The sequence below is a fragment of the Prionailurus viverrinus genome, chromosome B1 (assembly GCF_022837055.1).
Source record: "Prionailurus viverrinus isolate Anna chromosome B1, UM_Priviv_1.0, whole genome shotgun sequence".
NCBI classification, from domain to species: Eukaryota; Metazoa; Chordata; class Mammalia; order Carnivora; family Felidae; genus Prionailurus; species Prionailurus viverrinus.
The window spans coordinates 167,837,396-167,861,318 of record NC_062564.1 but is presented as its reverse complement, the minus strand read 5'-3'; the positions used below and the strand labels follow the sequence as shown (position 1 = coordinate 167,861,318).

At 33.3% G+C, this 23,923-nt stretch overlaps 1 long non-coding RNA gene and 1 pseudogene across 2 annotated transcripts in view; one reads left to right on the top strand and one right to left on the bottom strand.

The window, feature by feature from the left end:
• LOC125163302 (uncharacterized) overlaps positions 1–23,923 on the bottom strand; it is a 266,713-nt gene that overhangs the window by 146,727 nt on the left and 96,063 nt on the right. The window lies entirely within an intron of this gene.
• Positions 9,362–9,510, top strand: LOC125165097 (uncharacterized; annotated as a pseudogene).

The following is a 23,923-nucleotide window of genomic DNA, read 5'->3' as shown; positions in this document are numbered from 1 at the left end:
TATCCCTTATATATAAACATTGGGATATGTATATCCCTTTCAATTAGTATTTTCGTATTCTTTTTTTTTAATCTTTTTTTTTTTTTTTTCAACATTTATTTTATTTTTGGGACAGAGAGAGACAGAGCATGAACGGGGGAGGGGCAGAGAGAGAGGGAGACACAGAATCGGAAACAGGCTCCAGGCTCTGAGCCATCAGCCCAGAGCCTGACGCGGGGCTCGAACTCACGGGCCGCGAGATCGTGACCTGGCTGAAGTCGGACGCTTAACCGACTGCGCCACCCAGGCGCCCCAGTATTTTCGTATTCTTTGGGTAAATACCTACAAGTATAATATGCTGGGTCATAGTGTAGTTCTCTTTCAACTTTTTGAGGAACCTCCATACTATTTCCAGAAAGGCTGCTCCAGTTTGCATTCCCACCAACAATGGTTGAGAGTTCCCCTATCTCCACATCCTTGCCAACACTGGTTGTTTTTTGTGTTGTTGATTTTAGCCATTCTGACTGGTGTGAGGTGATATCTCATTGTAGTTTTGGTTTGTATATCCCTGATAATGAGAAATGTTGAACATCTTTTCATGTGTCCATTGGCCATCTGGATGTCTTCCTTGTTAAAATGTCTATTTGTATCTTCTGCTCATTTTTAATTGGATTGCTCATTTTCTGGGTGCTGAGTTATATAAGTCCTTTATAGATTGTGGATACTAACCCTTTATCAGATATGTCCTTGGCATATAACTTCTCCCATTAAGAGAGTTACCTTTTACTTTTGTTGATTGTTTCCTTCACTATGCTGAAGTATTGTACGTTGATCTAGACCCAAGAGTTTATTTTTTCCTTTGTTTCCTTGCCTGGGGAGTCATATCTAGGAAAAAGTTCCTATTGCCAATGTCAAAGAAGTTACCGTCTGTATATAGGATTTTTATGGGTTCCTTTCTCACATTTAGGTCTTTAATCCATTTTGAATTTATTTTTGTGTTTAATGTAAGAAAATGGTCCAGTTTCGTTCATTGCATGTTGCTATCCAGCTCTCCCCAAACCATTTGTTGAAAAGACTTTTTTCCATTGGATATTCTGTTCTGGTTTGTTGAAAATTAATTTGCCATATAATTGCGGGTCCATTTCTGGGTTTTCTATTCTGTTCTATTGATCTATGTGTCTGTTTTTGTACGACTACCATACTGTCTTGATTATACAGTTCTGTAATATAACTTGTAGTCTGGAATTGTGATGCCTCCAGCTTTGTGTTTCAGGGTTTTTGGTTATTCAGAGTCTTTTGTGGTTCCATACAAATTTTAAGATTGTTTGTTCTAGCTCTCTGAAAAATGCTGGTGGTATTTTGATAAGAATTGCATTAAAATATGCAGATTGCTTTGGGTATTATAGACATTGTAAAAATATCTGTTCTTCCAATTCATGAGACTGGGATGTCTTTCAATTTCTTTGCGCCATCTTCAATTTCATCAGTGTTTCTTAGTTTTCAGTGTTCAGGTCCTTAACCTCTTTGGTTAGGCTGACTTCTAGGTATCTTAACAGTTTTGGGTACGATTATAAATGTGATTGATTCCCTAATGTCTCTTTCTGCTCCTTCATTATGGGTGAATGGAAATACAACAGATTTCTGTATGTCAATTTTGTATCCTGCACCTTTGCTGAATTTGTTTATCAATTCTAGTAGTTTTTTGGTGGAGTTTTTTGGGTTTACTATGTATACTATCATGTCTTCTGCAAACAGTGAAAGTTTGAATTCTTCCTTACAGATTTGGATGTCTTTTATTTCTTTTTTTCTGATTGCTAGGCTAAAACTTCCAGTACTATGTTAAATAACAGTAGTAAGAGTGGACATCTGTCTTGTTCCTGGCATTAGAGGAAAAGCTGTTTTTCCCCAGTGGGGATAACATTAGCTGTGCATTTTTAGTACATGGCCTTTATTATGTTGAGATATGCCCCCCCCCACATACTTTGTTGAGGATTTTTATCATGAATGGATGCTGTACTTTGTCAAATGTTTTTTTTCTGTGTCTGTTGAAATGATCGTATGATTCTTATCCTTTCTTTTATTAATGTGGTGTATATTGTGTTTATTGATTTGCAAGTGTTGAAGTATTTTAGCAAGCCAGGAATAGATTCTACTTGTTAGTGGTGAATGATTTTTTTTAATGTATAGTTGGATAGTTGGATTTAGTTTGCTAGTATTTTATTGAGAATTTTTTTATTTGTAGTCATCAGATATATGGGCCTGTAGTTCTCTTTTTAGTGGTGTCTTTATCTGATTTTAGTACTGAGGTAATGCTGGCCTCATAGAATGAAAGTGGAAGTTTTCCTTCCTTTTCTACTTTTTGGAATAGTTTGAGAATAGATATTAACTCTTCTTTAAACGTTTGGTAGAATTCACCTATGAAGCCATCTGGTCCTAGACTTTGGTTTGTTGGGAGTTTTTTTTGATTACTGATTTAATTTCTTTGCTGGTTATTTGTCTGTTCAAATTTCTGTTTCTTCTTGTGTGAATTTTGGTGATTTATATGTTTCTATGAATTTATCCATTTCTTCTAGGTTGTCCAATTTGTTGGCATATAGTTTATCGTATTCTTATAATTATTGTATTTCTTGGTGTGATTTCTCCTCTCTCATTTGTGACCTTATTTATATGATCCTTTCTCTTTTCTATTTGTTAAGTCTGGTTAGAGGTTTATCAATTTTATTAATTTTTTCAAAGATCTAGTTCCTGGTTTCATTGATCTATTGTTTTTTTGTTTGTTTGTTTTTAGTTTCTATATAATTTATTTTTGCTCTAATCTTTATTATTTCCTTCTTTCTGCTGGCTTTAGACTTTGCTTTTTTTTTCTAATTCTTTTTTTAGGTGTAAGTTTTGATTGTTCATTTGAATTTTTTTGTTTGTTTCTTGAGGTAGGCCTGTATTATTTATATTTCCCTCTTTTTTAATTACAAAAAATTAAATATTTATTTAGTTTGAGAGAGAGACAGACAGACAGACCACAAGCAAGGTAGGGCAGAGAGAGAGGGAGACACAGTATCCAAAGCAGTCTCCAGGCTCTGAGCTATCAGCATAGAGCCGGATGTGGGGCTTGAACTCATGGACCACCAGATCATGACCTGAGTAATTATGTAATTCCACAGTAATTATGCACTGTTTTAAGGATTTTATGACACATAGTAAATAACACATTAATTCTTACTGGTTTTTAGGATAATAATGAGTTCTTATACTAGCAAGGAAACTGGGGCACGGAGCGTTTTAGTTAACAGTCCAATGTTGCATAAGCTATAAGAAATAAACAGAATATGACTAAAATAATAATGACCAAATCACCTATGTATAAGAAAAAGATTCAAATGCCTTAAAATTCCAAGCCCTGTAAGTTATACTGTAAAATTTTTCAGGCTTTCAGGACAAACTAAAAATGAGTAAGAATATTATCTGGATTCCTCAGATGTTTTCTTGGTGCCAAGTATTGTAACATTGAAATGTAGATATAGTGTTTTCCAACTATACTATATATTACATGTTTATAGTATTAAATGTTTACATATTAAGTTTAATATTTAAATATTTTAAATGCTTAATATTAAACATTGTAGTATTAAATATTATAATGTTAAAACAAGATGTTTTTTAAGTTTTATATTACATATATCGCATATATTTTTTTAATGTTTATTTATTTTTGAGAGAGAGAGCATGAGCAGGGGAGGGATAGAGAGAGAGGGAGACAGAGAATCTGAAGCAGGTTCTGTGCTGTCAGCACAAAGCCTGACATGGGGGCTCAAACCCCTGAACCATGAAATGATGACCTGAGCTGAAATCAGATGCTCAACTGACTGAGCCACTCAGGTGCCCCTCACGTATTTTTCTTCCTGAAACTTTTATATCAGGCTTTTATAAAAGAAAAAAAAAGTTGCCTAAGTGGTTTTTTCAGAATAATATTATTTAAAAATTGTAATAACATTATAAAAACGTGCTCACATTTACTTCATCATTTTCTTACTCATTCCTAAATTATTCTACACTTTAAAATTATGGATGTGGTGGAAGTCAGATCTTGCACTTATCGTTGGGTTTTGATGTTTATTTACTTCAATGCAAATGAGAACCTCTTTTTTCTAAACATAATTCTCAATGTCCATGGACCTTAAAAGCTGAAGGTTTAAATAAATATCCATTTCAGTGGCTTATGATGTTAATAATTTCACATGTATTTCATCCATTACTTTGTGAAAAAAAAATTCACAAGCAAAGTTTATGAATTTGAATTTTATAGATATCTACACGTATTTTATGTTTTTTAATATGTACAGCTCTTTAATGAAATGGTATTCAAATCAGTTGTCTTTTAAAAATCCTTATAAAAATAAATACATGTATTTTTCATTGGCTAAGTGACATATCTTTGCTTATACTAGCATCCCTTTTTCCTGTCTTTACCACCTTTTCCCAAATACATAGAAACAGAGTTGTATGATACAGGGAAATGTAAATGATAGTGATGTAAATGCTAATCTTAATAGGCATTAGTTATAAAATGTTTAAAGCAACATTAGTGGCAATGTTCTTATGGTCTGTAAGTCTGACCTAAGGTGAAAACTTGAAAACTAACCAGTGTCAAATTATGAGAGGAGGCAAGTATATCTCCAACATATAAAGTAATAAGATTAAAAAAAAAACACTGCCTAATACTAGATTTCACAAAGGATGAAAAAACTTCTTGATGTTACTTTAAAGATGCCATTCCATTGTCTTTTAGAATACAGGATTTTGAGACACGAACTCTTATTCATATTTTTCTCTTCTACACATAATATGTTATTTTTTTCCTCTCTATGTGCTTTCAAGATTTTTCTCCATCAGTTTTGTTCAGCAATTTGATTGTGATCTGTCTTGATCCGATTATCTTTGTGTTTTTCTGTTTAAAGTTCTTTGAGCTACTGAAACTTAGTTGGTTACATTATTCCTTTTTCAAATTTTCTATTGCCATGAATATTAAATATTTCCCAGAGTTTACTGATAATATAACCTTCTTTTCCAATTATTGTTACTTTGTACTTTATTTTGGGTAAAGTTCTATGCCTTTAACTTCACTGATCCTTTCTTCTGATATGCCCAATCTGGTATTAATCTCATCTCTCATTTTTTTTTCATTCCAAAGAGTATATTTTACCTTTCAAGACCCATTTGTTCTTCCGTTTTATGCTTAACACTTCTATTCTTATGACAATCATGCTTTTCTTATATTTTTGTATATATTTATAAGATTTATAATAGCTTTTTATTTTCTCCCTTACTCCTTTGGGGTTTATTTATTCAAGTATAGTTGACACACAATGTTACATTAGTTCCAGGTGTACAGCATTGTGATACTACATCTCTATATGTTATGCTATGTTCACCAGAGTGTAGCTACCATATGTAACTATATAGTGCTTTTACAATATCATTGACTATTCCCTGTGCTGTACCTTTTATTCCCATGACATATTCCATAGCTGGAAACCTGTATTTCCACTCCACTTCACCCTTCCCCCCCCCCCAACCTCTCCCCTCTGGCAACCATCATTTTGTTCTCTGTATTTATAAGTCTGAATCTGCTGTTTGTTTCTTCCCCTTTTTCTTCTCTTCCTCCTCCTCCTTCTTCTTCCCTCCCCCTCCTCCTTTTCCTCCTCTTCTTTCTTCTTCTTCTTCTTCTTCTTCTTCTTCTTCTTCTTCTTCTTTAGATTTCACATACGAGAGAAATCATATGGTATTTGTCTTTCTCTTTCTTATTTTGCTTAGCATGGTACCCTCTAGGTCCTTCCCTTCTTCTTTTGAAGTTCAAATTAAAAAAAACTGAATTGGCCTTAATAAACAAGAAGGAATATATTTTGGTGATAACCCAAATAGACAGAAAGTAGCATTCCCATTTTAAAGGAAATATTAAAAAGTACAGGGAAAAGAAGTATAAAACTCTTGTTAATTGCCCAAGTAACTGACTTAATAATATTACAGTGTTGTCTGACTTTGATTTGTAATGTGACTTAATAGTACAAAGAAACTGTCATATATTATGTACGTATACACACTCTACATATTCATATACACCTATTTCTATCAAACACCATTCATAAAATAAAACCTAGATGGATGATACATCAAAATGCTTTTAAAAAACTATAAATAAGTATACTTGACTTTAGATTCTGGGCCTAATTTTGATCTACTCTCAAAGCATGATCCTTTTAAGACACTGCTTATGTTCTATGTAATACAAGACCTCTCTGGTCTGGTTGTTGGGAACTTCAACTCATGTGATTTACAGAAATTATTTGGCTTACTGGGTTCTGGTGGTTTCTTTGGGTTTTTTATGAAATTTCACCCAATGTTTGCAAAAATAAGGACTGAAAGATTTAAAGACTCCTACATTGATTTCTAAAGTTCTCTTTCTAGTTTTCTCTTTTTCAATATTCTGTCCACACATTCTTTCTGTTTCTGGCTCATTGAACTATAATATGTTTCTCTTCAACAAATAAGGGACTATTTTGGTTACCTCATCTTTGTGCTATGGCCTGAAAGCCAACTTCAGATAGTAAATAAACTAAGGCAATCACAGGACTCAAGTTGTTTTTAATTTAGTCAGGTTTCACAATCCTGTACTTCCTATTGTCCAATATAAGAAAACATGTCTAAAAATTTGATATGTTTTTTTCTGATATCTTAGTTGTTAATGGCATAAAGATAATTTGTCTGAAAGTTAAAGAGCCTGGAGGCAAGACAAAATAATTCGAGTTCTAAGCACAATTATTCACAAAATTGAAGATGAGGGAATATTATACAACTCATTTATATGACTACTATTACCCTGATATCAAAAGCAGACAAAGACATTATAAAGAGATACTTTTCTGTATTAATGTAGATAACAAGATCCTTAACAATGTTGGCAAACTGAATCTAGCAATAAATAAAAGTGATAACTTATGACCATTAAGTGGGTTTTATCCCAGCAATGCAAGATGCTGAATTAATATTGAAAAACAAATCAATGTAATTTATCATATTAGAGACTATAAAAGAAAAAAAATGGGCAATAGCACAAATGTATAAAAAGCATTTGACAGGGGCACCTGGGTGGTGCAGTCGGTTAAGCGTCTGACTTCAGCCAGGTCACGATCTCGCGGTCCGTGAGTTCGAGCCCGGCATCCGGCTCTGGGCTGATGGCTCAGAGCCTGGAGCCTGTTTCCGATCCTGTGTCTCCCTCTCTCTCTGCCCCTCCCCCGTTCATGCTCTGTCTCTCTCTGTCCCAAAAATAAATAAACGTTGAAAAAAAAATAAAAAAAAAAAAGAAAAAATAAATAAATAAAAAGCATTTGACGGGGCGCCTGGGTGGCGCAGTCGGTTAAGCGTCCGACTTCAGCCAGGTCACGATCTCGCGATCCGGGAGTTCGAGCGCCGCATCAGGCTCTGGGCTGATGGCTCAGAGCCTGGAGCCTGTTTCCGATTCTGTGTCTCCCTCTCTCTCTGCCCCTCCCCCGTTCATGCTCTGTCTCTCTCTGTCCCAAAAATAAATAAACGTTGAAAAAAAAAATTTAAAAAAAAAAAAAAGCATTTGACAAAATTCCACACTCTTTCATGATAAAAATCCCCAGCAAACAAGGAAGAGAAAGAAATTTCTTCATCCCCAAAAAGAACATACACAAAATATCTACAGCTGATACTTAATGATGAAAGAGGGAGTGTTTTTTCTCTAATATTAAGAGTAAAACAATTATATTTGTTGTTATCACTTCCACGTGATATTGCATTAAGATCCTGGAGTGCCTAGGTGGCTCAGTTGGTTAAGGGTCTGTCTGACTTTGGCTCAGGTCATGATCTCACAGTTCGTGGGTTCAAGCTTCACATCAGTCTCTGTGTTGACAGCTCAGAGCCTGATGTCTGCTTCAGATTCTGTGTCTCCCTCTCTCTCTGCCCCTTCCCTGCTTGCACTCTCTCTAAGAAACAAATATTACAAGAAAAACTTTAGAAAAATCATAACCAGTGTCTTAAGCAAGAAAAAAAAATTCACACACATTAGAAACGTGTATAAAGCTACCTTTGTTTATAAACTACAAAATAGTCTGTATATAAAAATCCCATGATATGTACCCAAAAAAGGCACATAAGTTAATAAGTTAACAGGGTAAAAAATCAATATGTAAAAGTCAATTGTATATCTCAGTGCTAGCAATGAATGTTTGTAAAATGAAATAAGAAATAAATGTCCTTTATAAAAGAATTCAACAACATAAAACTCTTAAGTATAATTTTATGAAAATATTTGAAAGATTTCTACAACTGCAAATATCTGACTGCTAAAATAAATACAAACATAACTAGAGAAAAACATTATCTGTAAGGATTATAACATTCAGCATTGTAAAGATTCCATTTCCTTCAAATTGATCTATAGGTTAAATTCAATTCCGTTTATAGAAATTTAGAAATAAAAAAGCTGTTTCTAAGTAGATAATTTAGGCTTTTTGTAAAACTACAAAAGCTGTTTCTAAATAAATATTTTATTGCACCTCTGCTTTCAACCTGGATTTTAAATTAATCTATTTAAATTAAGATGCTATTAAAAACACATGTTGCAATGGTAACAGAGCCCAAGCTTCTGACAAAGAATAAACAGAGAAAAAGTAGTCTAATACTCATTATCTGCAGGGTGGTTATATTAAAAATGTGCTTCACAAAAAGACGGTAGGCATATAGCTTTTCCAGATGCTCATAAAAATGAAAAGCTCTAGCATGTAGTGTCAGTGAGGGTAAGATAAGATTCAGTAAAGGAGTTCACGTGTATTCTTCGAACTTAACCGCTAAAAGCTGAATGAACATCATGCTATATCAAGGGACAGAGCCCTTAATACAAACTTCCATCTAAATAATTTAATATTTCTGTGATATTTTCAATCATTCTTTATCTGCAAAAGGTATTTTGGGGGAAATGTGCAAGGATTGGAAGAAAATATAGACTAACACATGATACTCCAAGCTTTATAGCAATATTAGAGATTCATAAACATGAATACACCAGATAATTTTTATGACAAAGTTATTTTCACATTATAGGATTTGAAGTTTAGAAAAGTTACATATAAATTTTTCAGACTTAAAAATCTGATGACTTATGGCAACTGGGTGGCTTAGTCAGTTAAGTGTCCAACTCTTGATTTTGATTCAGGTCATGAACTCAGAGTTCATGGGATTAGCCCTGCATCTGGCTTTGCACTGATAGAGCAGATCCTGCTTTGGATTCTCTATCTTCTTCTCTCTCTGCCCCTCCCCCACCCGCCATCTCCCAAAATAAATAAAATAAACTTTTAAAAAATGAGAAATACTGGCAGGGGAGATACCGTGATTATGAAGTTAGTTTTCCAAGGGCAAGGTTTATCCATTGCACTCTCGATGTGCAATTTCTCCAAATGTGGGAAACTCAACTGCAAAATTTGTGGTAGTGGGGGACTGTGTTCACATTTTTCCTGGTTAAAAAAGAAATCTGATGCCTTGATGGCAGAGCCGTGATTTGAACTTAATTTTGTTTCATTTTAAAGATTTTAAGTGGAATATGTATAAATTTATATGCATAAGTATGAAATACCTACCATTTTATTATATTTCAATTAGGTAATTAGATAATGCAAATGCTACCTTTGTAAGGGATTGAGTATAAATCTTTAAAAGTAAGAAAATCCCCCGTAGCAAAAGAATATTTAATCATGTGGAATTTATTCTAGTGATATAAAGATGATTTGGTAATGGGATTCTTATTATTATACTTACTAAATATAAGGATTTTTGTTTGATTTTCATATATCAATATTGTAGGGTGTTTGTATGCTAAGAGTAGTGAGAGGGAGGAATGAGAGTAGATGGAATAGGCCCTACAAGCAGAGCAATTGGTCTTAAAGAGAACAATCTGAAGTATTAGGGGAGAACTGAGAACATATGGGTATATATACAATGGTTTGGTAAATGTGCTTCTGGAAATACATGAAAATTTTCTTCTATTATTTTTCTCAGTGAAATTAAAGTGGGAACATAGAACACAGACACAAACACAGTGGCAGAAAATAGCTAACATTGAAGACCTGATACTGCTATCTTGAGAAAGATCTGCTTGATCTTTTACTAACGATGTCTAGAAACTTCAATCATGGGAAAAATCGTAATTGATGAGAATGGCTCACGAAGTGCATAAACTGTTCTAAAAAAAGTGGTTTTCTGTGAATACCTATTTCCTACTGATAGTCTTGAAATGTGGTACCTGCTAGACAAATGGTGCCTATATGAATGGTCCCAAGGAAAAACTCTAGACACTCAGTTTCTGGTGAGTTTCCCTGGTAGAAAGTATTTCATATTCATTGTCACAACTGGTTACTGAGGGAATTAAGCACATTCTGCCTGACTCTACTAGGAGAGGACTTCTGCAAGATTGTGCCTGGTTTCCTCTGGATTTTGTCCCATGTGCCTTTTCCTTTTGCTGATTTTGCTTTGTATCTTTCATTATGATATGTAAAATCTGTGATTATTAATGTATGAGAGTCCTGTGAGAGGTTCTCCTAGCCTGGGAGACCACTTATCAGCATACACACACACACACACATACACATACACACACACACACACACACACACACACACACACACACAAACACACACACACACACACACACTATATGGTTAAAATATTGAACAACTTGGGTCAATAATTTCACCAATTTATGGTGAGAGGTCTCACTTTCTATCATTGTTGGGAATTCTTAAATCAAGTGCTGATATATCTATGAACATTAGATAAGTAATGTATCTTTAAATATGACAAAAGAGCCATAAGAATTTCAAAATATTTATTTTTTAAAAAATCTTTAAAAATGTAGAAAAACGATATGGTATTAACAATTTAGAATTAGTGAGATCTTAAGGATGGACTTAAAGGGTCTATCTGGGTTTCTAATATACTATCTGCTTAACTAGAATTAGAGCTAATTCAAAATGAAGTATTGGAAATATTGGATAGGAAATATAAAAATATTCTGTATGAAGATATAGAAGATGGAATAAAATTAGAAAAAACAAGACATATTTAAGAAAATAGAACTTTAATTAATGAAAGCCATAAGCCTTGCAAGAAAAAATTGATATTAAAAAATGATATCAAGAAATAAATTGACATTTAAAAAAATAATGTTTATTTAATGTTTATTTATTGTTGAGAGAGAGACAGAGCATGAGTGAGAAAGTGGGAGAGAGGGAGACACAGAATCCGAAGCAAGCTCTAGGTTCTGAGCTGTCAGAACTTGAAATCACAGACCTTGAGATCATGCCCTGAGCCAAAGTTGGATGCTTAACTGTGAGCCCCCAAAGTTTGATATTTTAAGTGTAGACATAAATAACTAGTGAACCGGAACTTACATTCAAAGACGTTTTCCATAACTTAAGATATTAAAGAGAAAGAGGTAGAAAATATGAAATAAAAAATAAAAGACATAGAGGATGGAATATATATGTAATCAGAGTCCCAAAACAGAAAAGAAAGACTGTAAAAGAAGCAATATTTGAAGTGAAATATTTCCATAAATGATGATATACTTTAATTTATAGTTAAAGAACTATAATAAACACTAAGCAGCATATATAAAAGAAAATATAAGCTACATAACAGTAAAACTACAGAATGTTAAAATCAGTTATATTAAAATATCCAGATGATATAGTTTATCCTGAAAAAATAACAAATCAATACAAACATTGTCAATAGAAACAGTGAAAGTGAGAAGACAGAATAATATCAAATTTTCAGAAAGAAGGAAATTTTCACCCTATAACCTCAGCTTAATACTAATTCATGAATTAAAATGGAATATAACATTTCATACTAAAAGCAACTAACAATTTACTATCATGGACTCTGCTAAAATAACCTTTAAAAGAAAATTTAAGTTTATTTGGATAGAGAGACAGAGAGTGAGTGGTGGAAGGGCAGAGAGAAAGGAGAGATAATCTCAAGCAGGCTCTACACTGTCAGCACAGAGCCAGATGGGACTCAAACCAACGAACTGTGTGTGAGTCATGACCTAGGCCGAAATCAAGAGTCAGACACTCAACTGACTGAACCACCTAGAGACCACATTGCTAAAATAACTTTTAAAGGGTATATATCAAGAAAATGGTAAATGATATCTGAGAAAATATGAAATTAAATAAATAATCAGAAAGAAAATAATGATAAGCCTGTGAGTAATTATAAGAAAATGTTTACTGTATAAAACTAATGAGAATGTCTAAATTTTGAGGGAAAAAGACAGAGATAACCCAAATGTTGGACAGTCCAAACCATGAGAAAGAACAGAAATAAAATGAAATAACATGTTTTAGGATATTTAAGAAGAATATACTTATAGTTTTCCCTTAGGTTTGAATATTACAATATTAAGAGCAATCAATAAACAATATACATACAATAAACTAGAATGTAACTGTCATTCATCACCATGCCTCTAATATTTGTTGAGTTAAATGAATTCAGAGTCTGTATCAATATCTCTTGTATCATTATTTCAAGTGATTTTCTTGTACATAGCATGTAGATGGATCGTGTGGGTTTTTAAATTCAATTTGCCAAACTCTGACTTTTGCTTCGTATATATAGAGCATTTCCACTTAATGTAATTATTGATTAGAGATTGAGTGAGGCATTTTATTTCTTAGGTTTATTTCCTTTGTTCTTCATTTCTTTGTTTTTACTTTTTCTGTTTTCCTATGGATTTTCATAGTTTTTTTTTATTTTTTACAATTTCATTTTGATTTACCTACATTATTTCTGAGTGTTTCCTCTTTGTACAGATGTTTAATAGTTGCTATGTGTATTACATTACCCATGTATAATTTATCACAAATATTTATGTTCACCATTTTGAAGGAAGTGTAGAAAATTTATGTCCCTTTAAGTCCCTTTACATTTTCCCAATTTAAAATAATTGTCTTAAACATTTCCTCTACATACTCAAGAATCACATCAGATGATATTATAATATTTTCGTTCACAGCCAAACATAATTTAGAAAACTCATGAGTTTATTGTATTTACTTGGATTTTCACTTTTTACATTGTGATTTCATCCATTTTGATCTTCCAAGATTCCTTACTTTATCATTTCCTTTCCATCTCAAGAATTTTCCTTTAGCTATTTTTTTTAGGATAGTTTGTTTGATAACAAATTCTCCTGTTCCAGACCTGGAGGTGAAATACTTGAATTTTATTAATTAACCCATAAGCTTATTGTGGTTTTGAAGGTCAGTTTTATTCTAAAATGAATAAGCAATTATTCATCGTTTTGTCTCTTTCTAGACTGAGAAAGTGTTACGGAGACTAAACAAAGCATTGGCACCTTGAATTTTTCCCATTCTCTTCTGGGTAGCCAAGCTTCTATTAAAAGCTCTTTGGAGAGAACAATATATTTAGAGGCAGGTAAGAAGTCAATGTCTTTTAATTTCAGGGAGAAGCTTTATTTTGTAGAAAATTGGGATATCTCTCTTTAGTAGGTCTGGATGATATGTGGAAGGAAGTTCTCCTTTGTTACTTTCTTCGTTTTTATTTAAAGTTTTTCATTACCAGGATTGTTGTCATGAACAGTAAGAGTACTTTGCATTGCTATATTATTATAACCCTCATAACATGTCGATATTTCTGTTATTCCAAATATTATTTCAAAACAGTCACAAAAGTATCATCACTGAAATGGCAATTTCAGTTGGGATGCTGACAATTCAGTATGTTCCAACTTCACTGAACTTTCTCAATCTTCTATAACCAGATTGTTTGGACTTTATTTTTAAGTTATATTCCGGATTTTTAAAAAAATGATTTATGTACTAACTGGTCTTTGGTCATATTCTTCTTAAAACCTATTCTTGATTTTTCTGATATTTAATTATACAAGGAATCTGACGTTATCTACAGATTGTGTGTAAATCATTTAATCTTTGAAATAAAGACCTGGGAATGAGTGAAATTAGTGAATCTACTGGGGATAGACCACTGTACTCCCCTGCTGTTCATAATAAATATTGTACCTAGATTCCAGAAAATAAGTTGCTACATTTAAAGGTGTCCCAAATTCCTCCAATTTTTTTAAACTATAAATATTCCTACAAATTAGCACTTCATTCTGTGATATTAGTATTTGTCTATTATTCTAGACAATTTCTTTTAAAACCTAACACATGAAACACTGTTTTATTAGTTTTTGTTATAAGTGGCCATGCCTTTTCTTTAATTTAGGTTAGCTTTATTCAGAAATACAGAGATGATTCACACTTCTTCATGGCCACATTTTAAAAGCTGCAGACAAGAACCATGAAAAAATACTGCCAAAGATTTTCAATTAAATACGAGTGCTTGGACACAAGGTCTTTTTATTTAACATAGTTATTTTACTTTATTTCATTTCATTTGACATATTTCTATATTTAAATCCTATAATATTTATTTTTTTATTTTTTAAATGTTTTTTTTTTTTTTGAGAGAGAGAGTATGAGCAGGGGAGGAACAGAGAGAGAGGGAGACACAGAATCCAAAGCAGGCTCCAGGCTCCAAACTGTCAGTACAGAGCCCAATTCAGAGCTTGAACTCAAAGTACCATGAGATCATGACCTGAGCAGAAGTTGGACGTTTAACTGACAGCCATCCAGGCACCCCAAAATGATGTAATATTTTTCGTTTTGTCAGTTTTTTAGTTCCATGACATTGGTTTTATGGCTTACCATTATCAGGTACAAGTATGGCCTGGTATGTTCCATAATATTCTTCCAATCTAATGCAAAATATGAACTTTCTCCTTGGATTTTTCTGGTAGATTTTTTTTAATTATCTCATGTTTTAAAAGTTAATCCAATACAAAAAAACAGTATCAAAGACACAGAACTTTTACACTACATTTTAACAATGAACTATATATCATGAAAAGCAAAGCTTCAAAATTATTCAACATTAACAAATTAATTAAAAGTATTTTTCATGTCACGATATGGAAATTTTTGAATTATTAAGAGATTTTATTTTACACAGAATAAATTTAAGTAACAATACTTTACCAGAATTTGCTTGTTAGCTTTCTAATTGTAAGATCTCTGGCCTTTAAAGAGTTAAAACCTCTAAAAGAATTGAAGAGCTGTATTACAAAGCTGTAATCATCAAGACAGTATGCTACTGGCACAAAAACAGACACCCAGATCAATGGAACACAATACAGAACCCCGAAATGAACCCATAAATGTATAGCCAACTAATCTTTGACAAAGCAGGAAAGAATATCCAATGGAATAAAGACCGTCTCTTCAGCAAGTGGTTCTGGGAAAACTGGACAGCGACATGCGGAAGAATGAACCCGGACCACTTTCTTACACCATACACAAAAATAAACTCAAAATGGATGAAAGACCTAAGTGTAAGACAGGAATCTGTCAAAATCCTTGAGGAAAAAGCAGGCAAAAATGTCTTTGATCTTGGCTGCAGCAACTTCTTAACAGGTCTCCAGAGGCAAGGGAAACAAAAGCGAAAATGAACTATTAGGACCTCATCAAAATAAAAAGCTTCTGCACAGCAAAGGACATAATCAGCAAAACTAAAAGGCACATGATGTAATGGGAGAATATATTTGCAAACGACATATTAAGATAAAGGGTTAGTATCCAAAATCTATAAAGAACTTATCAAACTTAACACCCAAAAAACAAATAATCTAGTGAAGAAATGGACAAAAGACATGAATAGACACTTCTCCAAAGAAGACATCCAGATGGCCAACTGACACATGAAAAAATGCTCAACATCATTCATTATCAGGGAAATACAAATCAAAACCACAATGAGATACCACCTCACACCTGTCAGAGTGCCTAACATTAACAACTCAGGCAACAACAGATGTTGGCGAGGATGTGGAGAAAGAGGATCTCTTTTGCACTGCAGGGGGGGAATGCAAAGTTGTACAGCCACTCTGGAAAACAGTATGGAAGTTCCTGAAAAAATTAAAAATAGAACTACCCTACGACCCAGCAATTGCACTACTAGTTATTTATCCAAGGGATACAGGTATGCTGTTTCAAAGGGGTACATGCACCCCAATGTTTATAGCAGCACTATCAACAATAGCCAAAGTATGGTTAGAGCCCAGATGTCCATCGATGGATGAGTGGATAAAGAAGATGTGGTATATATATACAATGGAGTATTACTCGGCAATCAAAAAGAATGAAATCTTGCCATTTGCAACTACATGGATGGAACTGGAGGGTATTATGCTAAGTGAAATTAATCAGTCAGACAAAGACAAATAACATATGACTTCACTCATATGAGGACTTTAAGATACAAACAGATGAACATAGGAGAAGAGAAGCAGAAATAATATAAAATCATGGAGGGGGGCAAAACATAAGAGACTCCTAAATATGGAGAGCAAACAGAGGGTTGCTGGAGGGGTTGTAGCAGGGGGGATGGGCTGAAAGGTTAAGGGGCATTAAGGGATCTACTCCTGGAATCATCATTGCACTATATGCTAACCAACTTGGATGTAAATTAAAAAATAATTTAAAAAATAAAAGCATTGAACATATGGCGTATCAGAAGGTACACACAGACAAAGCCCTGTGGATAGAACATGCCTAGTGCTTCTCTCTTTTAAGGTGGTCTGTGTCCCTCTTTTGCACTGATTGACACTGATGACACAGAACTGTAATTTTCCTTGTTAAGAGAAGACTTTCTCCTATTTTCCAACAGAGATATTACAAAGTAGCCAGCATATGGTGAGAGTAGCCGTGCTGTCAGCACAGAGCCTGCCTGGGATACTCTCTCTCCTTCTCTTTCTGCCTCTCCTCCACTCTCTCTGTATCTCCAAATAAATAAACTTAAAAAAAATTAAAAAATAAACAAAGTAGCAAGAATTAAACAATTCCAGATAACTCAAGATCATATTACATATTTATTTTATTATTTATTTTATTTCCCTTTTAAAAATATTCTACCTGGTCTAGATGATGGATTTAGCCTGTCCAACTGACATATTTTAATTCCATTCTTTCCATGGACACACTTTAATTCTATTTCCCCACAGATCAAGCAAGAAAATAGCAAATGCTCAAAGATTGCCACTCAGCTTGGTTTATGGAATTCCAATAGTCTCCACCCACATGTCTCTTCTCTAACACAATGGACAAAAATAAACTTTGGCTATAAACTTACTGATAGCCAAAACAAAAGGGGAAACTAAATGCTAGAAATTACTCAGTAGAGAAATTTTTTTCAGAGATTAAATTTTAATAGGAATTGGTTATAAATTAATTTTCTCATTGTCATTGGGGAACATTTTCTAATGTTGCTTTCTGGTAATGTCTTTGGAAATAATTTTGTGTCAAGTCTGAAAGTGATTTTCTTATTACCATTGCTTGTACTAATTAAAGAAGTCAAGATTTTGCTATTAAATATCATTCCTGCAAAATGATTCTGTGAGGATCTATACTTCTATTCAGTTATGTACTCAATTGAAGAACATGCCTTACAATAAGAGAGCATGGGAGGACTCTTCAGCACCTCTACACAAACTTCTCTATATATAACTTCTCTCTAAGCTTTTGATGGGTCCTGGAGTGCAGACGATTTGAGTTTATATTTTCTGACAAGTATTCTAAGTGCTTTTTTTCTTTGTAAGTTATAATCGAATTATACGCTCTATAAAGAAAAGAAGTGTATAGGAGATTTGACATTTTTATATAAAATCTAAACATTCGTGGAGAGTCAGAAAAATGAATTAAAAACCTCATACTGAAGTATATAACATATTAAGGTGTTTTCTGGGTTCAGACCTTGTCAAGTAATCAGTAGCAGGTTTTAATTTCTTTGAAACTCCAATTAAAAAGTTCACAAGCAATGAAGGGGAAAATGTGAAAAAAATTGCTATGGCATTGGCATCTAAGAAAAATAGATAAAGCGTAAACCTGACAAAGGAAAGTAGGATTGTAATTTTAACATTTATTGAAGTAGTATTTAAGGAAAAAATGGTATATGAAACAAGGATTATTTTATATTAATGAATAATATAATACTAATGCGAACATAATGGTCTCGAACTTTTATGCCCTGAATAGCAGGTCTTTGACACACCGCTATCAATCTTTGTCAGGTCAAGTACATAAAAAAAATCATTTAAGCCTTGCTTTAAAAATTCAGATAAAAATTTGAATGAAGGAAAACAAACATGGCATATATATTATTTTCAAATAGATAAGGGCTATATATAAGTTTCCTATTATATTTGCATGGTTAGAGTACAGAGATATATAAAGAATAGTTATCCAATGGTTACAAGACCTTACTAGAGGCTTTATTTTGAGTAAATGAACAGTTAACAGGCAAATAGACATTTGAGGAACATTTGCACTGTGATATATGGGATGGATAAGAGAGGACAGAGGCTGAAAGGAAAATCAAAAGGATTTTTGATCTGTTGCAGTGGTGCTTTAATGAACCATGATGGCTGATACCGGGTTATAGAAGATCTGAAAAATATTGTAAAGGAATCACGGGTAGATTGCCATGGACTACGTGAGACCAGAAGGCAATATTTTATAAATCAATGGGAAATTTAAATGTGATTTTTGTTTATAATTAAAAATCTCCTTTTATTACAATCAGTTCCCACCAACTTTAGTTCTGATTCACCTGCACATCTATCTTCCTCCAGATCCTGAAACATCTATATCTGATTACTTTATCCTGTTAGAAATTATGCAGGGATGAGAAGTTAATTTGGCCAGTGAATTCTTCAGGGTCTCCTTCATTTAACCGGTAGAATACCACATTACACAAGATGAAAAGAATTTCTTATATGATATTTTGCCACAGATGTTTTTCACCAATTATCCTGAAGATACAAATTGACAAAGATGCAGTTCTTGTGAAAATAACTCATGAGTTTACCATCAGAGGTAGCTGAAAATAATTTTAAAACATATGATTATATGGTAACTCTAACAATTTGAGGAACCATCAGACTTTTTTCCAAAGTGGTGGCACCATTTTACATTCCCATTAGCAATATATGAAGCTTCTGATGTACCACAGTTTGACAATATTGGTTATCATCGGAATTTTTAGTTACAGTAATTCTAGTGGGTGTGATGTTGTGTCTCATTGTGGTTTCGATTTTCATTTTCCTGATGACCGAATGATGTCAAAACATGTTTTCATGTGCTTAGTGACCATTTTGTATATCTTTTTTAGATAAATGTCTGTTCACATTCTTTACTCCTTTTTGATTTCGTTATTTATCCTTTTATTATTGAGTTATAATAGTTATTTATGTATTAGACTCAAGTTGCTTATCAGAGATATGATTTGAAAATATTTTCTCACATTCTATGGATTGTCTTTTCACTTTCTTGATTGAGGCCTTTGAAGCATCCCACTATTAGGTATATATCCGAAATAAATGAAAATATCTGTCCCCACAGAAAGTGTGTGCAAATGTCTATAGAAACATTACTCATAATAGCCCCAATTTGGAAACAAACCCAAAGTCCATCAACTGATGAATAGATAAATAAATGTGGTATGTTCATACAATGGGATATTATGAATAAAGTCTTAACATATGCTAAAACATAGATGAATCATGAAAACAAAGACCACATAGAATATATTTCCAATTATGTGAAATGTCCAGAATAGGCAAATTTATAGAGACTGAAATTAAAATGATGGTTTCTTAGGGATAGGGGATAAGAGGATGATAGCTAAAGGTCATGGTGTTTCTTTTTCAGATTATGAAATGTTGTATTATTGACTGTGGTGGTGATTGTACATATCTTGGAATATCATCTGCAAATCATTGAATTGTATAGTTTAAGTGGATGAATTGCATGGTATGTAAATTGTATCTCAGTAAAGATGTTGTTAAAATAAACCCGCATAATCAGGTTGAGGTTATCATAACCCTGGTTTTGCCTAAGTTTATGTAGCCTAAAGTCATTAATAATTTATGCTTACTTAGTTGTGTATTTATATACCCGCAAGGATTTATTAACAGATCTGCTAGACTGAGTGACTCTGACAATTACATGCACTGTTCTGCTTCTCAGCGTAGGCTGTCAGAAACACAGCCCAGTAGTTTACAATAAGAGTTGTTAACTTCTGGGCGTTATGGAAATTTTGAGAAACTAAATGTTCAAAGATCTCCAGAATAATTACACTTAAGTGTATTTTTAACATATGATTTACTCTATTACTTTGGAAAATGAGTTTTTAATGTTTATTTATTTATTTTGGGGGAGGGCAGAGAAAGAGAGGGAGAGAGAGAATCCCAAGCAGGCTCCATGATCACTGCGGAGCCTGACTCAGGGCTTGGCCTCACAACCCTGGGATCATGACCTGAGCCGAAATCAGGAGTCAGAGCTCAACCAACTGAACCACCCAGGCATCCCAGAAAATGATTTTTTTTTAACACAAGCACAGAAAAATATGGCCTTCACACTTATTTATATTTTCTTATAAAAATAAGTTTCCACTGGCTGAAAAACAAAGACAAGATTATGCAAAAATACAAAATCAAGTTTGGATTCAACTAAGAAAGTGATTTCAATTATGCTAATCTTTGGTTTTGCTTTCATACTAATGCATAATAAGAAAAATGAGAATTCATAAGAATTAAAATCATATCTCATACCACATATTTTTGTTTAAAATAAGTACATAAATACCTTCAGGACATGGACAAAAATCATGGTTTCCTATGAGCAATTTCCAAATTAAAGAAAGAGACAGTCACATGCATGTTTTGCTTATCTGGCTCATGAAAATCCTGGAAACAATCCATGGACTTTCTATACTCAGCAACTTTTTAAGAGAGAGAAAATCCTGGTTTCTGGCCAAGGAATACTTTTTCTTACTTCTAGGATCAATGCTTCTTAAGTAAGATTTATCTACTAGAATCTACTAAAACCCAATTGAACATTAGTAGGTCCTTCTTCCTCTGAAGGAGAGGGATCTTCTCCCAGTCTCAAGAATAGCTTATCACTGTTTATTTCTACTTAAATATTTCTTAGATGCATTGCACATGTAAATAATGATAAGTGATTATTCTGGTCTCTTCTTATCTGTTCTTCTAACATGTATGAGAAAAGACCCATCTCTAATACATGATAGAGTAATTAAAAGCATGCATTTAAGTCCATAATCTTTCCACAACACCATGTCCCATTAAACCATAAGTATATCTCCAAATAGGATTTTTTTTTCCATTTCATGGATATCAATCCTTTACAGAATAAAGAAAAATTAAATTAAATTGTTTAGATGAGAATTATGAGAGCATAACCATCAAGAAAAGAGGAAGTAAAAATGTAATAAGACAAGCAGAGAGCAGAAAGCTAAAGAGGGCAGAAATGAATATGCCTTGTGTTTGTATCTGTGAGAGTTATTGCATCATCCACTTTATTTTTCCATTTTGTACAGAGAAATCATAATTTGAGTGAAAGCTTTAAATAAGACTGATTGAATATGAACCTAAATTATTCTATAATACCTGAAGAATCAAAGGATTAAAATACTTAGAATGGAATTTAGGAAATAGAAAGACTCTAATCTTATAATTAAAATGTTTAAAAATGTTAAATTGAGGAATCATCTAGCTATGCATGCTTTGGTATTTAATTTCTTTTTTCAAGCTTCATATCCACAAAAGTAATCCAAAATACAATTGGAGGAAGATTAAGTATGCTAGAGCTTCACAGAAAAGGATCCTTCTGGGAAATAGCAGGTGTCTTATTTTGTTTTTCTTCTTTAGACTGTTTTTCAGAGTTACTGAAATTGAACACTTAGATATTAGATATTCAGGAGAAGCCATCAAGTTCTTTTTAATTAGGTCCACGGATGACCCCTAAAATAAACACACATGAACACAAATGATCTAGAAAAAGCCATTGTTGTAAAACTATGCTACTTGGTACTTATTCAACAAAGAAGGAAGTATTCACATACCTTGACACCAAAAGCATGATTAAAATATTGGAAAACTAAAAGAAATTTTAAAAATAAGTTCCCTCATAAAGCTGCCACCATAACACAGAAATGGTTTTCATTTCTTTTTATTTATTTCCCAAAATTAATCATATGTATATTCCTTTTATATCATTGTAATTTTGCATGTTTGTATGGATAGGTTCTTAGTGAGATTTTTTCAACAAATCAGTTATTATTATTCTTTTTAATATTTATTTATTATTGAGAGAGAGAGGGAGAGAGGCAGAGCGTGAGTGGGGGAGGGGCAGAGAGAGAGAGAAGGCGACAGAATCTGAAACAGGCTCCAGAATCTGAACTGTCAACACAGAGCCCGATGCAGGGCTCAAACTTGGGAACGGTGAGATCATGACCTGAGCTGAAGTTGGACGCTTAACCAACTAAGCCACCCAGGCGTCCCTCAACAAATCAATTTTTATATGAAGATTTTTCTTCTAATTTCCTACCTTCATATTTATGTGCCTTGAGGCTTCAGAAAATCACCTAGAAGGGAAGCATTTACTTTACAGTCTACTGTACAATTTTCTTGTTGTTAAATGATGTCCATTTATTTTTTTATTGGGAATAATTCTTTAAGACCCATATTCAGACACAAAGAATATGGTTTCTTAACAGTTAAAATTCATTTGCCTCTGAGCATGTTTCAGACATGGTGCTAAATTCTTTTCAGTTATTTATACATTTGTTCATGACACTCATACTAAATCATGCTATTGTTATACAAATTATACAGATAAGAAGGCTGAGATCTATAGATGCTGAGTACCTTGCCCACAGTGGTGACACCGAAGTTCAGATGGAACCAGACCTAAAAATAAGTATGACTCCTGAATCTCTACATTTCAACTGCTATGTTATATGGTATATTAAAAAAGTAGAGATTTTTAAGATCCAAAAAGTGTTTACAGACTACCTCCAAAACAATGGCACCGAATTGCAAAGTTTCTAGTAATATTTGAATATACTATGTCTTATGAAGAGGTACTACCAGAGTAGCTGAATAATAGATCAAAGAAAGGGTTCTGGTAACTACAGATAGAAAATTGACCTACTTTGAATTTCTGGATACATGGAAAGGAATAACAGCTCTTCCGTGCATTTGAGATTACCAGTTAGATGATGCTATCCCTTTGGGGAACCTAAAGGTGACTGGCTAACAGATATTGTGACTCCAGAGAAGAATATTCTCAGTTGGCTCTAAGTCTGATGTACAACCGAATTTTAAATATTAAAAGGTGATGGCAGTATTAGGAGCTACAACCAGGATCGTTTTATGGGATGTTACCAGTGGGAAAGAGAAACTGAGGAACTCATAGGACCATAGCAAAGAAAGCATTATGGTACCTGAACTTTCACCTGGATTTACATATTAGACTTTCATATTAGACGTGGTTGGTTAAAAGTGATAGAACTCAATCCAAGCTGGCTTTTAAAAAGTGATATTTAATTGTTCCTCCAACTACAAGCAGGAATTTAAACAATATATTCAGGACTACTTTTTACTCTCTCCTGTTCCCATTTTGTTTTCTTTCCTGTTATCTGCTCTGTTTTCATTTTCTCAGTTCATTCCTAGACCTCTAAGTGTAGCCCAAATTGGCTTTGAGTCACAGGCCCACTGTAAAATGTCAGCAAGCTAACTCCAGCCAACATATACAGACTGACACTGGTGGGTAGGCAGTCTCCAGAAGTAAATTGTTAGACAAGAACTTAGAGGTTGGAGAAACAAAAACAGTGAATGCACACCTTCTGGTCCTTTCTTTACAAATTCTGTTTTGATTCCAGTACGTTCCTCACATAATTGTTCAAATAAAAATACTAATCATTT